Here is a 14,758-nt window from a genome sequence, read left to right on the forward strand (position 1 = left end):
AGGCAAGCATCACCCTCTAAAATAGAAATGGAATTTGTCTGTGATTCAAGAAGCAGCATGTTCTTCCTCAATTAGGATTTAGAGCTTGAAGTGATTTCCAACTTCCCAGGTTTAATATTTTATATACAGTGATCTATGACTGCAGCTCCAATGCTGACACTGTCTGAACATCCCTTGAAAGAAATCTAAAATTCAAAACACTTTAAAATATGAAACCCCTGAGCACAAACATGATGCCAAGGGATAAAGAAATTCATACCTGGTCTCCTATAGTGAGTCCCACCCAAAGGCAGACACACTAAAAATATTATAAAAATTATCTTCAGGCTATATGTATAATGCACATGTGAAATATAAATGAATTTACACTTGAATTCCCAGATATCTATCTTGGCATACTACACACACACACACACACACACACACACACTCACTCACTCACTCCAGAATTTAAAAAAAAAAAGCTAACACTGTTGTACTGGTCCTGAGTACTTCAAGTGAGGAAAACTGACCTGCAACAACACTATTGGCTGTCACTCGCTATTCAGTTGTTCTATACTGACACAATTAAAACGCAAAAGGTTTCACATATGTTATCCCACTTGGTGGCCATGACACTTCTCGGCTATAGAATTATTACATCTGCTCTACTGAGGAGGGAAGTGAGCGTGGGAACTAGAATCCAGCGCAAGGCTTAGTGGACTTTTGAGCACTAGACATCCCATCTTCACGCTCCATTATCTCACAGTGACTTCAAACACGGCATCTTCAGTGGTTTTCTCTAAGCGTTTCCACCTAACCCCAAAGCTTCACTTACTTGAAACCCTCAAGTTTCAAAGGCTCTAGAAGAAAATATCTTAGCTTTGCAGGCTGGAGATAAAGAAAATGGCAACAAATGTGACTTCTTAGGAAACAAGTCCACAATTTTAAAAAGTGTTTTAAATATGATTTAGACAGCTCCTTATGAGAACATGGGAAAGCTTCAAGACAAATTGCTCTCCTTTGTTCTTTGACAATCATTATTTTAAAGGAAAATATGAACCTCAGAAGTGAAAATTAGCATTTATCACTTCCCATTCTTTGGATGACACAGAATATATAATTTTGCTATAACAGAAACTTCAAGTGAAGTAAGGACAAAATTTTATGAAAAGAAAGACTACAATACACTCATGTTTTCCTTTGACAATTAGGAAGTTATCTTTGCAAATCAGACAATACTCATTACGTTTTACAGCAATCAATTAAAACCATTATACAAGTGACGAAACACATACTACTCATCCTTACTGATGAAACACACAATAGATAAACCAAATGCAATTCTCCTACCAAAAAATAATCCTATTCTGAAAACAGACTTCACAAAGAGGAGGGAAGCTCCATATACAATTCAAAATAAGATATTTTGGATAAGTTCTGTGTGATGCTCCACTTTTTAATCTAGAAATACAATTTCTCCGAACTTCCTTCCCAATCCCAGGTCCTTCAGGAAGTGCTGCTGTAGGCATCCTAGCACAAGATGCTCTGATGCACAGTCATCTAAAGGCAGCCTTCGTCTCCCCCTTTCAGTGAAATGCTTGAGAGTGTTACTAAGGAGAGGGCTGGGGAGATAAGTCAGTAGATGAGTAGACCTTGCTTGGTAGGTATAAGAACTTGAGTTCAACTCCCACCCCAGGATCCATGTAAAAAGCAAGGCACATGAGGGCATATACACTTTTACACTCAGCATGCATGTAACACACACACACACACACAAATGCACACACACACACATACACACACACACCTATGGATTTAGAAATAAGTTCTGTTCCATATGGACCTTTTACATATGATTTTAAACATACATGAGTTCACATTATTTTTCTGGTACTACTTTTGTATAGCCTTTAGCTCACTGCTATTCCTAAGTCACTGAAATGTCCTAAGACAGGGAGAGGTGGGAGAGGGCAAAAAATGCTGGGTTCTTCGGGGCACTTAAGGATCACACTGATGAATACTGCAGACATTGGAACGTTTGTGAACTGCTTGTCTTGAGTTGCTTTATCTTGGTCATGAAAATAAAATGCAATGGGAATTACTGGCCATTGACTACATGTGGGTATAGCTCTTTCTTTACAACCAAGGCAGGCTCTGGATATACTCAAACATTTCTGAGCTATTTTCACTCACTTAAGTAAAAAAGAGGAATTCACTCTAAAAAACACAAGGCTTTCAAAGTCCAATCCAGCATTTGTAAAGACAAGTCTTTTTTTTTTGTTATTCTTAAGTGATATTTTCACTAAGAGGTTTAATTTTCCAAAAGAAACATGAATTCTTTGGTTTGTATTTTATTATTAAAATATAAGATAATGGTCATAAATGGGAAAACATTTTAGTGTATTAGAGTATATTAGGGAAGAAAGTGTAATAGAAAATTTACATCAAATGGGTCATTGAGTACAGGAAAATATTATGGGACCTACTGTTATTTCAAATAATCCAATGTACCATTGCATATTTTAGGATTTTGGTTTAACTTTCTTGATATTTGTCTGTTTAAACACAAGAAGTTCTATAGTAACTTGGTTACATATAGCTAGATTATTTCTTTTTGATCATATACATATCCATTTTCCTATTTTCAATAAGTATATTGAATGTAAATAGCAGTTTTCTCCAATTGATTAATATAATAAAAAATTCAATAGCAGAGCAGTTCTTATATGAAAAGAAAACAGCTAGTTATCATTGTATTCACTGGGATTTCTTTTTATGGTAACTAAACCCACACAAAGTCATTTTTGGCACCCACTACCAACAAAGGACTCGATATTCCAAGCACAGTCTCACATTCACATTTAAAATTTCCCCACTGTATTCAGTGCACTGAGGATAAAATTCAGAGCATATGGGTTTAGGGGTTCCTGGTGATGATGTGACAGTGAAAGGTATCTTTGCTTCAGGGAGGACAGGCACCTTCAGAGGATGGTTGTATTGAAAAAGGTATTCCTTTCTGAATGGCTGTTCCAGTGTATGTGTGTGTGTGTGTATGTTTGTAGAGGAAGCATAGCATAACAAAGAGACACAGCAGAAAGGGAGGGTGGGCCAGGCAGTGAGACAGGTGGACTGGGTCTGAGCAGTGGTGGAGACTATCCGACCAGGTTGCCTTTGGCTGGGAAAAACATTACCTCAGAAAAAAAAAAAAAAAGCTTGCCTCAGAAATTAATCCTTTCTTGAGTGCTAGCAAATGTTAAGTGACCATTACTAAATAATCACATCCTAAGTAGTAAAATGACAGCAGGCAACAAGCTCAGCCTCTCTACCTCCAATATTTTATAATAAGACATTTCTCAAAATCCATATGGCTTCTTAGTTATTGTTTCCTGGTCTTATTGCTTTGGAGGATTATGTGGCACTGTACTTACAAATGAATCATACAGACTTTCTTATTGCCATGGATCATTAATAAAATATTTTTTTCTGATTTTTAAAAAAAAATTTATATTAATTACAGTTTATTCAGCTTGTATCCCAGCTGTAGCCCCTCTCTAATTCCCTCCCAATCCCGCCCTCCCTCCCTCATCTCCTCTCTGCCCCTCTCTAAGTCCCCTGATAGGGGAGGTCCTCCTCCCCTTCCATCTGACCCTAGCTTATCAGGTATCAACAGGACTGGCTGCATTGTCTTCCTCTGTGGCCTAGCAAGGCTCCGCCCCACCCCCCTCTCAGGGGGAGGTTAATAAAATATTTTAAGAAATAGATGAGCTCAGGCATAATGTCCTTGACTTATAATTCCAGTGAGGAAGGAGGCATGAGGGTTAGCAGTTCAAGGTCATCCTTAGCTACATAGGGCAGCCTGGGCTACCAAAAGGTCCTGTCTAGAGAGGTAACAACAACAACAACAACGCGCGCACACACACACACACACACACACACACACACACACCTGTTTTTTTTTAAATGTAAGTGTCTCTGCCACTGCTATGATATAGTTGATGAACTTCTGCTCAGAAAGCAGCAAGGTCAGAAGGTGCCAGGAGGTGACAGGAAGGGGACCTCTCTAAAACTGTGACCAGTGCCAAAGTCCAGATGAACAGAGATTTTCTTTTAAAATGTACTTTCCTCAAAGCTAAATTATGCAAAAATGCTTCTTTTAGTAAAAATCTCCATAATTCCTTCAGTCTGTCTTAAAATGGGTGAGTTAGCAATAGGAGGCAAGTTCTGTGTGTCTTGTGGAACCCTGCCAAACAACAAGGAGAACTTCCGGGGAGGCAAATCACTGTGATGGCAGCCCTGTACTTTGAGGTGCTTGCAGTGTAACTTGACATTTTAGAGTGTCAGGGAAAACAGAGTCCTTTTTTCCCCAAGTGGGCAGCAGTGCAGGCATCAAGACACATGACTTATTTTGATTCTAGCATGGCACTTTTAACATTCTATCATAAAACTTTTATAATTTTAAACATTTACGATTTCATGTCCCTAGTAACCTCTTTCCCCATCATACTTTAAAAGCTATTCTAATACAGATTACTGAGGAATTAGCAAGAGCTTTATATGGAAATAAACTATGCCAGAACAACAAAAAAAGCACTATCAAATTAGGCTCTTCCAGGTGAGAAAGTTATGATTATCGTGGAAACCAAAAGAAACAAAAGCTGCACAACATACTCCGACCTACACTGAATGCCCACCAGGTTGAGGACTTTTATATCTCCTTCACTGCAGGTCCAAGATGCTCCTCATGTTGTGTGTAAACTCGAAAGGAGAATAATTAATTTTAGTTATTAACCTGTTATCCTCATATCAACAAATCACAACACAAGCATCTTTGCTTCCCAATTCTCCACCAAAGCTCATACACAACTTCTGGAATCTGAAGGATGAACAAGAACATTTAAGATGTTGGTGCTGGTAGTTAACTTAATAGACATGCTTATTCTTCGCCCATAGAAACTGCCTGGTCTCAAGAAAGAAAATATGGGCTTGCATCTCTCAACAAACATCACTTCTTAATTTAAAATTTTCCTTTTTTGACATAATGCAAATCTTTGAATGAATATTTGTATTAAAAGAGAATTACTACCCACCAGCAAAACCATTGATTCAAAAATTACACTGGGAGTGCAGGGAAAAAGATGGAGGAAATGTCCAACCAATAATTAGTCCAACCTGAGACCCACTCTATGGTAGAGAGCCAGCCTCTGACACTATTAATGATGCTCTGCTATGCTTGCAGACAGGAGCCTAACTTGACTGTCTTCTGGGAGGCTCTAACCAGCAGCAGATTGAGACAAATGCTGGGCCTTGCAGCCAAGCATGAGGCAGAGCTCTGGGGGTCCTGCGGAACTATTGGAGGAAAGATGGAAGGAACTGGAGGGGGCTGGAACTCCACAAGAAGACCAACAGAGACAACCAACCCTGACCCCAGGGGGCTTACATGGTCTGTGCCTAGGCTCCCTACACACATGTGGCCAAGGGGCAGTGTGGTCTTCATGTGGGTCGTCTGCTGAGGGTGGGGGGGGCGGGGAGCTGTTTCTAACATGGACTGTATTGTCTGCTTTTGCATCAATTCCCCCTGGCAAAGCTTCCTTGCCTGGTCGCAGAGGATGAGGATATGCTCAGTCCTGATGTGACTTAATGTGCTGGGGAGAGTTGATATGATGGGAGAGAGTGCTCTCCTTTTCTGGGAGGAAAGGGAGAAGGGAAGGGGGACAGAGGAGAACAGGGCAGAGGAGAGTGGGAGGAGAAGAGAGAGGGGGGCACCCTTGGGATGTAAAGTAAATAAACTGAAATAAAATTTAAAAAAAACACTATGTAATATTAAAATGACAGAGAGAGAAAGAGAGAGACTTGTAACAGGCCAAAAGCAATTTAAAAAGAAAAACAATGTTATAGTGAAACTTAATGTATTGGGACTAGGGAGACAGCTCAGCTGATAATGAGCTTGCCTGGCAAGCATAAGGACTTGAGTTTGACACCAGACCCCAAACAGTTCACAATTGTTATCTCAGTGCTGGGGAGCCAGAGCTAGGCAGATCCAGGGATCTAGCTAGCCTAGAATACTTGGTGGGATCCAAGCCAGGGAGAGACTGTCTCAAAAACTAAAGTGAGTGGTGCATAAGGAAGGGCACCCAAAGCACATCTCCTCATGCATGCATTGTGCAAACATGCATTGTGCATCTGCACACATTTGTGCACTATAAACACACACAAAATCAAACCAAACTAAATGCAAAGCACTGGCTGTGGAAGTTGCAGCCCTCTAGTACGGACTCTCTCCTGCCTCCCAGCTTCAGAGATTTCCCACAAAACTTCTATGGCAAGTCATGAGCTAAACTTCATATTCTCATATGACCTCATGAAAATTCCCTTTTCAGCTGCTATGTTCTGTGCTAAAATTAATTTCTGAACTAAGAATCCAAAACCAAGAAAGAAAAAACTTAGAGACTTCATAGATTCTAGTAAATAGTGAGGAAAAGGACTTCGTTATACTTTGAAGTAATATTTATCCAAATCCAGTCTAAAGAAATTCAAGAAAAATCAAACTACTTAACCCGAAATATGAGTTAATCATCTGAGATGGTTTGGCTCTATGCATAAGAGGCCAACAGAATACTACTCTACACCTTGGTGTGATGTGACATGCCTGCAATCCTAGGAATCAGGAAGCTGAGACAGCATGGTGACCCAATTCTAAGTCAGTCCAGGCTACACAGCAAAACACCATCTTAAAAGAAAGTGACTATCATACCCATAGATGGACCTTGTATATTCGTTATTTAAGAAAGCAGTGGCAACAACAAAAGAGTCTGTACTTCTGGCAAGAGGTTTCCAAAACCTTTGCAAAAAGAATGAAAGAACCATGACACAACAGTCAAAAATGTACTTTGTTCCTGGACAACTTCTTACAAGTACTTAAAGGGCTTTCATCCCCTCCTCTTTGCCCCTTATCATCTAACTGTATCCCTGAAGTAGAACTATGGGATGCCCTGTGCACTGTAAGATATGAATCACTACAAGCAAGTAAGCCCACTTGGTTCCACTAAAGACACAAAAGGTGCAAAATATAGCTTCTGTGATTGAGGCAGAAGCCACATCAGCAAGCAGATGAATGTGGGTGGCCAGATAGAATTCTACTGCAGCAAACAGCAAATTATTAAGCAAATGCTGGATCTACATTCTGTTTTAAACTTGGGTCTTTTTGTCTCAAATCAACCATAGCTAACACTCAAAATGACATCTGTCAAACTCTACTCTTCTCTCAACTGGAAGTTTCATCAAAGACAAAGAACATGATGCTTACCATTAGAGAATAGGGGCAATGCCACAAGACAAAACCCAAACCAAAAAAGACACCATACTCTATGTGCTGGATATATGTGTGTGTGTCAGCATATCAAATGTAATCTCTTTAAAAATAAAATTAATTCAAAAGAAGCACAGTCACACAATGTCGGAAAACAAACTTGTTTTCTCTCATATGTGGAATCTAGCCAATTTTATGCATACATATGAAAACATATAGACATGTGGGGACAGTATCACATGAAGAAAAGAGAACAAGAAAGGCTTATAAGGGAGTGAGGAAGGAATTGAATCCAGATGATGAACATGAGTTATGAAAGAGGATATGAAGCTAATTGTTTTGTTAGCTCTAATTCTATTATGTTTTTTTTTTTCAGGAAACTGGATGGTGGGTAAATGCATAAAGTATATTCAATATTAAAAGTGTAAAATTTAATGTAAAGCTCCAAAGCTTCCATTATGAATGCCTATTCTAATTGTATAAAATTTCACTGAGTCATGTAGATTTTGGGCCTGATTAATTATGGTGTGTGATTTATTTTTTTGTTTACTTCTATTTATTTTTTAGTAATAAAGTTTTTTAAAAGAAGAAAATAGAGTCCCTTGGTAATAGTAGCTTAAACTGAACTTTAAAAAAATGGTATCTCTCAGAAAAAAAGTAGGACAAATCATTGAACTGTTTTTGCAACAAAGCAAAATTCACCCAAGACATAAATGGGCCAAGACCCCATAGATACAGGTATTTTAGGCAACAACTCTGTGCGGTTCTCACTGAATCCTTGTGACTGGCCATCCAATAGTCACTACAGTAAGATGTATGAAAGGGACAGAGAGCCTAGTTCTCAGTAGATCAGGACAAACGCCAACTCACTATGACTACCAGCTTCCCCACAGCCCAGGCAGATTCTGTGAACGCCTTACAGGCTGGGCCTGTGGAAATGCTTCAGTTCTGGCTGTGAAATGGATACTGGAAATTGGACATACTCTTCTCATGTCATGTTCTTATCTCTGAAGTTTCAGATTACTCATCCTTTTTCACCAAGAAAAAGGATCTCACACTGAGAAGAGGAAAATGGGTTCAACAAATTTACAACTGTGTGGCTTAACCTGACTTATTCCATGTTTGGTTTTCTATTGCAAATGAACAAACCTTCGTGATGCTGTCGTGCTTTGCCTTTGTATAACCTTCCCAGATACTGCTGCAATTTTAAAGCAAAGATTCATTGATATTAACATGAACAGCACAGAATTCATTGGAGTGAGTTTGCCTGGATAGGCAATCAGTTATAGTCCTGCAAGCTAGGCAATTATATGCACTATTAAAATGAAGACACAGTGAAACTATCTAGGAAAATTAATTTTCCCAATAATTTTAAGTGTGCTTTTAAAGCTTGGTTTCTCCATCAAAATAAAAGAAAACTATTTCCCCAACTGCTGGTGTATGTTACATTTCCTAGAAACCAACATTTTATGTGGTATATTGTTAAGTGTTACAATGAAAGAGGCAAGAATTCCATTTTTAAATGACTTTGTTTTTGGTTATTAGATTCATATGAAATCACCAGGTGACAAAATCATGTTTTATAAATACAGACTTTGTCAGAATTGGTGCTATAAATCTTGTTTAAAAACCTCTAGGTCACAGAAACTCAGTCAACCACCCAGGGCTAGTGTTATGGATCTTGGAGAGAACCTACAGCCACCACTGTACTAAGTCAGCATAACCTTTAACTACATTCTAAATATTTGTCATGATGCCCACAGACATGGGCAGTCCTCGTCCCTGACCAAGGAAACTTCTCTTTGAAACAGATGGAGACTGGTACAGAAAAGTTCAGCCAATCAAAATGCAGACGTGTGGACGGGCTACACCTAGAAATCAACTCCCACAGCTAAGGCTCAGGGAACATTATGGAAGAGCCAGAGAATTAGCAAATTTGCTGGGAGATTGTGTCTCCTAGTAATGTCAGAAGCTACACCCTTAAAGTCTCACCAACATGACTGCCTAAGCATTAGATGAACAAGGACAACAGCAACATATGTGCTGAAGTGATGCAGAAACCTCTGCCTTACATAAGAAACTACAGACAACTAAGAAAGCGGAGAGTGGGAGAAATGGCCTTCTCTTGGGAAGAGAGAAAACATACATAGTAGTAACATTATACAGATTGAGCAGCTTATATTTAGGAATTTATATTTATATTGATATATGTATATACATATATGTTGATATATCTACTTCTATACTTATATATACATATACATTTATGCATGCAAAAAAATTAAATGAAAAAAGGTCAGGAATTTGAAAGACAACAAGGAGGGGTAAATGGGAGATCTGAAGGGAGGAAAGGGGAGGGGGAAATGATGTAATTATACTATAATCTCAAAAATAAATGAAAGAAGAAAAAAATCTCAGGCTCATTTAAACTAGATTCCTTAGTATGAGGTAAGGATGTCTAATTTAATCACATATAGGTGCACTTCTCTGTTACTAGCAGGCTGTTTCTATTTTTTAAGTTACTCTTTAAGTATTTTCCACTGTTTCTATCTAAGTATTTTCTTGGCTTTCTAGTCTTAGAAGAAAACACTCCTTGGGATCAGATATTTACTAGCAGAATCTAATACATTGTTTTCACTAAACTAGCAAGAGAATGTACTCACAGACCAAAGATAGAGAAATGGTTATTTGAAAATTATCCATTGTTTGTAGGCTTGTTTCTTCCCACTCTCTAATCTTCTGAGTTACAAAATGATTTAATGTGACTTCAATGAATTTTCCAAGAGGCTAATATTTCACTGACAAACCTCAGGTATACATAAGAACCTTCAATGATCTTTGTTCTTCTCTCAGGTTAAAAAAAAGTACATAAGTACATGCTAAATCGTAGTTTTTTAAAAAAGATTAAGACAAACTTAGTAGTCTTCAGATAAGAACTCTCCAAGATAAAATCAGTCATCATTTGAATAAACCCTATGACAATGGGACCAATGGAACATGGCAGAGGCAGGACCCCCGAGTCTCTCAGTGAAAGGGAGAGTTTGAGCATGGTGTGTCTAACAGAAGGATTGTTGCTCCTTCTCAGCTACTGGGTGGAACTGTACGTGTGTCACCGGAGCAGGTTGAGAAGTGGTGGCAAAAGATGAGAGGAGGGCACCAAGAGTGATGCTCAAGATGAGTTCTGTCAATCTCACAAGCTTCTCTTAGACACATTTCTCTTGTCAAAAGAAGAAGAAGAAGAAGAAGAAGAAGAAGAAGAAGAAGAAGAAGAAGAAGAAGAAGAAGAAGAAGAAGAAGAAGAAGAAGAAGACACTCATGCCTCACTGTTTGACTTTGGAGTGTCAGGAGTGCTAGTGATAAGTGTCACGTGGCTGTGAGTTGCCAGAGAAGATCTTCATGTGCTGGAAATGCAGACATGAACACACACATACACCCCACACGAACAGACACATAGATACACACATCACACACACACACACAAATACATGTATACACAAACACACACATGGGCACACATACACATACGCCCACACCCACACCAAACACACATGCACACATATGAGCACACACACTCAAACTCATATACCAAACACACAATGCACACCACATACACATACACATATAAATTCATGCACACACACACAGGCACATGAAAATATAAGCACACACATGAAAACACACACTCAAACTCATACATTACTCATATGTAGCAAACACACACATACCACACACATGTGCCACACACACCTGAGTACACACAAATGGACAACACACATATATACACACATAAATTCATGCACACATACAATCGCATGCAAATACAAGCATGAAGACACACACACATGCGCACAAAATAGCACACAAAGTTGAATAGGATACATCAGAAGAGGGACTCTTTCTGAGTCATCACAAAAGGAGGCTTGGCAAGAGAACCCAAGTATCTACTCTGCCATTTTGCATATGGTCCTGGTTCTAGGAGTGCCAGCTTTCATGTATATGAAAGTGTCACACTGTATTCCATATACGTGTAAGTTATGACTTATCAATCAAATAAAGTTAGGGGCTGGTGATGCCATTCAATGGCAGAATGTTTGCCCAGAATGAGCAGGAACATAGTGTTAATCCAACACAGTAATCTGTGAGGAATTGATACACAGAAAAGCTGTACAAACATGCATAGAATATTTTTAAAGGCAAAAACATGTGCATTAGTTATTGCCATTTATGGTTCCTTACCTAATGTTTCTGATTATCTTACGACATTTTCAGGCATTTATTGAATGTGTAGTATATCCCTCTAGGCTGATGTGCCTTTAAAAATGAGGTACAGTCTACAGGAGGGAAGGGAATGGCTGACTCCCTGGATCCTGCCATGTACCACAGGCATCAGCCTGCAAACTGCTGTGCTCCTCTGCTATTGTCAACACCATCTTTCCCACGAGTCCATCAGCTCACGTAATGTCTGCCAAGACCACAGTTACAATGAAGGTCCAAAAACCATATTTGACATCAAGTCAATCATATAACAAGTTCATTTGTTTTAGGATAACATAATTATAAATTTCTATAATCACTTGGTTTTTATGCTTAGCCTATTTTATATATATAATGTGAATTTCCAACTCATTATATTCATCACACACCCAGGAGCCAGGATGTGGAAAAGGTGAGAAGTGGAAGTCAGTCTTGCTTTGAGACCTGAGACACTCATTTCTGGTCTGGGCTTAGCAATTCAGGCTCTAAGTCAAATCTTCTCTTCATTGTAACTATCCAAACTCTTTATTATTGTAACTTTAATAGCCAACTAACCAGGGTCCAGAGGGGCTTGCTGAGGCTGAAGCATCAACCAAGGACTATGCAAGAGCTGAACCTAGGCCCCCTACAAAGATGTAGCAGATGGGCTGTTTAGACTTCATGTGGGTGTTCAAGTAAGGGAAGTGGGACAGCATTGGAGAAGGACTCACTTCCCAGCTTTCTGATCACTTTTCCCTGGTGAGACTGTCTTACCAGGCCACTGAGGACACACTCAGTCCTGATGCAACTTGATGAGCTGGGGTAGATGGGAAGGGGGGCTCCCCTTTTCTGAGGAATACAGGAGGGGGAGAGAGAAAGGAGGGGAGAGCCTGGTTGGCTTGGAGGGATGAGGCTACAACCAGGATGTAAAGTGAATAAAAATAAATTAATTAATAAAAATCTCTTGTTGTATCACATAAACCAACAGAGTAAGTACAGGAATGGACTCTAGAGAGTAAATGATCTTCACCTTCAAGGAAGATATTGATAAGCTATAAATTTAGTACTAAATCTATCAGACATGGAAGATGGCAGAAGCAAGAAAAAATTAAAAATCAATGGCTTCTGAATTCCAGTTTTATTAAAAATATTTAATGGAAATTTTAATTTTCCCTAAAGAAGTAACTGCTAGCAAAATCAGATGTCAGTTCAATCAATTTCTACAAATAGTACATTATTTAGTATCCAAAGCAGAACATTACTTAATTCACAGCCAGCTTTCTGCACGAACTGTTTTCTGTCAAGTTGCTACTGCAGCTTCTTGTCCCTCCTTCCTGCTCTCTTTGCTTCTGCTTTCCTTCCTTCCTTTTCTTTTGTCTCCATTCCACTTCAGTTTGTTTTTCATTTTGGAACTGGTTCTCCTTATGCTGCCTGCATTTAACTCATTCTGCACCTAAGCAGCCCTGGAGGCGCTTTATCTTGAGATCCCACTCCCCAACCCCCAGCCTCCTGTTTCTCTAATAAGAGTTAAAAAAAAAAAACAAAAAACTTTCAAAGTAAATATTTTAATCAAGAAAATCCCTTTCAAACAGCCACGAGAGGTGAGCCTCGGCATCCGTTATATTCACCTTTTGCCAAGGAGCCCATGAATGTGAGATCACCCCATTGCTGGAGGGTTCTCTGCTCAATGCTGGGGGTTAGATTATCTTGGCAAAAGGACAGAGCCACACAGATGGTGTTTAGCTTAATTAAATGTCATCTTATCTGAGTATAGTTATACATGCCTCTAATCCAAGTGCTCAAGAGGCTGAGGCAGGAGGATTGGGAGTTGAAGGCTGGCCCAGGCTCTGCAGTAAACCTTGTCCCTCCAAACAAATAATTACTTTCTCATTTTGTGGTACATTCTCTAGAATTTCTTTTTCCTTTTGTTCTTCTTTCCCCCTTGTCATTTTCTTTACCCTAACTTGCAGTTTTGTGGTGGTAGGTAAACAACCGCTTCATCCCACATCATCTCAGCATTAACTATTTAAATATTTGGAGGAACAGGGATCAGATGAAGACCTTTAGTTGATGACTGTACAACAGTGAGAACTATGACTTAACAAAGACATAATGTCAATTGCTTTCCCAAGTTTATCTGGGATTTGCTATTTGCACCCATCCACCGTGTGCATATATGTGTGTGTGTGTGTGTGTGTGTGTGTGTGTATGTGTGTGAACTGATTTCACTGACACCAAATATGAATTAAGAACAAGGCAGAGCTATCAAATCTGTCCTGCCTTCCAGAAGCTTGCTGTGCAGTGTGGGAAGGGAGCATACAAAGAAGCAGGAAAGGCAGTGGTGCCCTGAGAGATGGTGAGGGAATGCCACGAGTCATGCTGTGGTAGGACACGAAGAGGGCCTGTGGCAGGTGAACACATCACAGTGCAACCAACAAGAACAAAGGATGCTGGCTAGCTGGCTCATGAGCTTCCAGAGGCTTTCCTGTCTCTGACTCCATCTCCCGAAGGCAAGCTGAGATTACAGAAGCTTGCAACTACCATGACGGGCTTGTAGGTGGATTCTGGCTCAGGTTATCAGGCTGACAAGAGCAAGTGCTCTTAATGTATGAGCCATCTCCCTCTACCACATTCAGCTTTTTCACGAGGGTTCTAGGGACTGAACTCTGGTCCTCATATATGCAAGGCAAGTACATTACTGAGGGAGCTATTTTCTCAAGTCTCAAAACTCTCCTAGAAGGCCATTTTCAAAGGTTGGTTTTGCTTCAGAATAAATGCCAGTTTTATCTGCTAATATATATCCCAAAGTTTACCATTCACATTTCAATAAAAGTCTCAAAATAATGAACCCACATCCACTATCTATAAACACATTTTAAACATTAAAAATTACATATATGTGTGTGTGCGTGTGTGTGTGTGTGTGTGTGTGTGTGTATAGTTTCTTTTAAGCAGACACAATTTCCTTTGTATTCTAAGGGTAAAAACTGAGCTAAATGGTTTTTTTTTCTGATCTCTGCATGCACATACACACACAAGAATATAAAGCTGTGCATACAGAATACAAATGCATACAAAAGACTCATAATATGATCTAAGGCAGTGGAGAAAAAGATACATGTGATGTTGAAACCCTGACAGGAAGCAGCTAGGTGACTCGGCTTTCTCCTCCAAAGAGAAATAGCAATAACCAGCTAATAATTATTTGTTACATATAACAAATTAACCACTGATTTA

At 39.3% G+C, this 14,758-nt stretch overlaps 1 protein-coding gene across 11 annotated transcripts in view; it reads right to left on the minus strand.

Annotated features, from left to right (window-relative positions):
• The window catches only part of Hivep2 (HIVEP zinc finger 2), a 192,413-nt gene that overhangs the window by 24,737 nt on the left and 152,918 nt on the right, over positions 1-14,758 (minus strand). The window lies entirely within an intron of this gene.

The sequence above is a fragment of the Meriones unguiculatus genome, chromosome 3 (genome assembly GCF_030254825.1).
Source record: "Meriones unguiculatus strain TT.TT164.6M chromosome 3, Bangor_MerUng_6.1, whole genome shotgun sequence".
In the NCBI taxonomy this organism is placed as follows: domain Eukaryota; kingdom Metazoa; phylum Chordata; class Mammalia; order Rodentia; family Muridae; genus Meriones; species Meriones unguiculatus.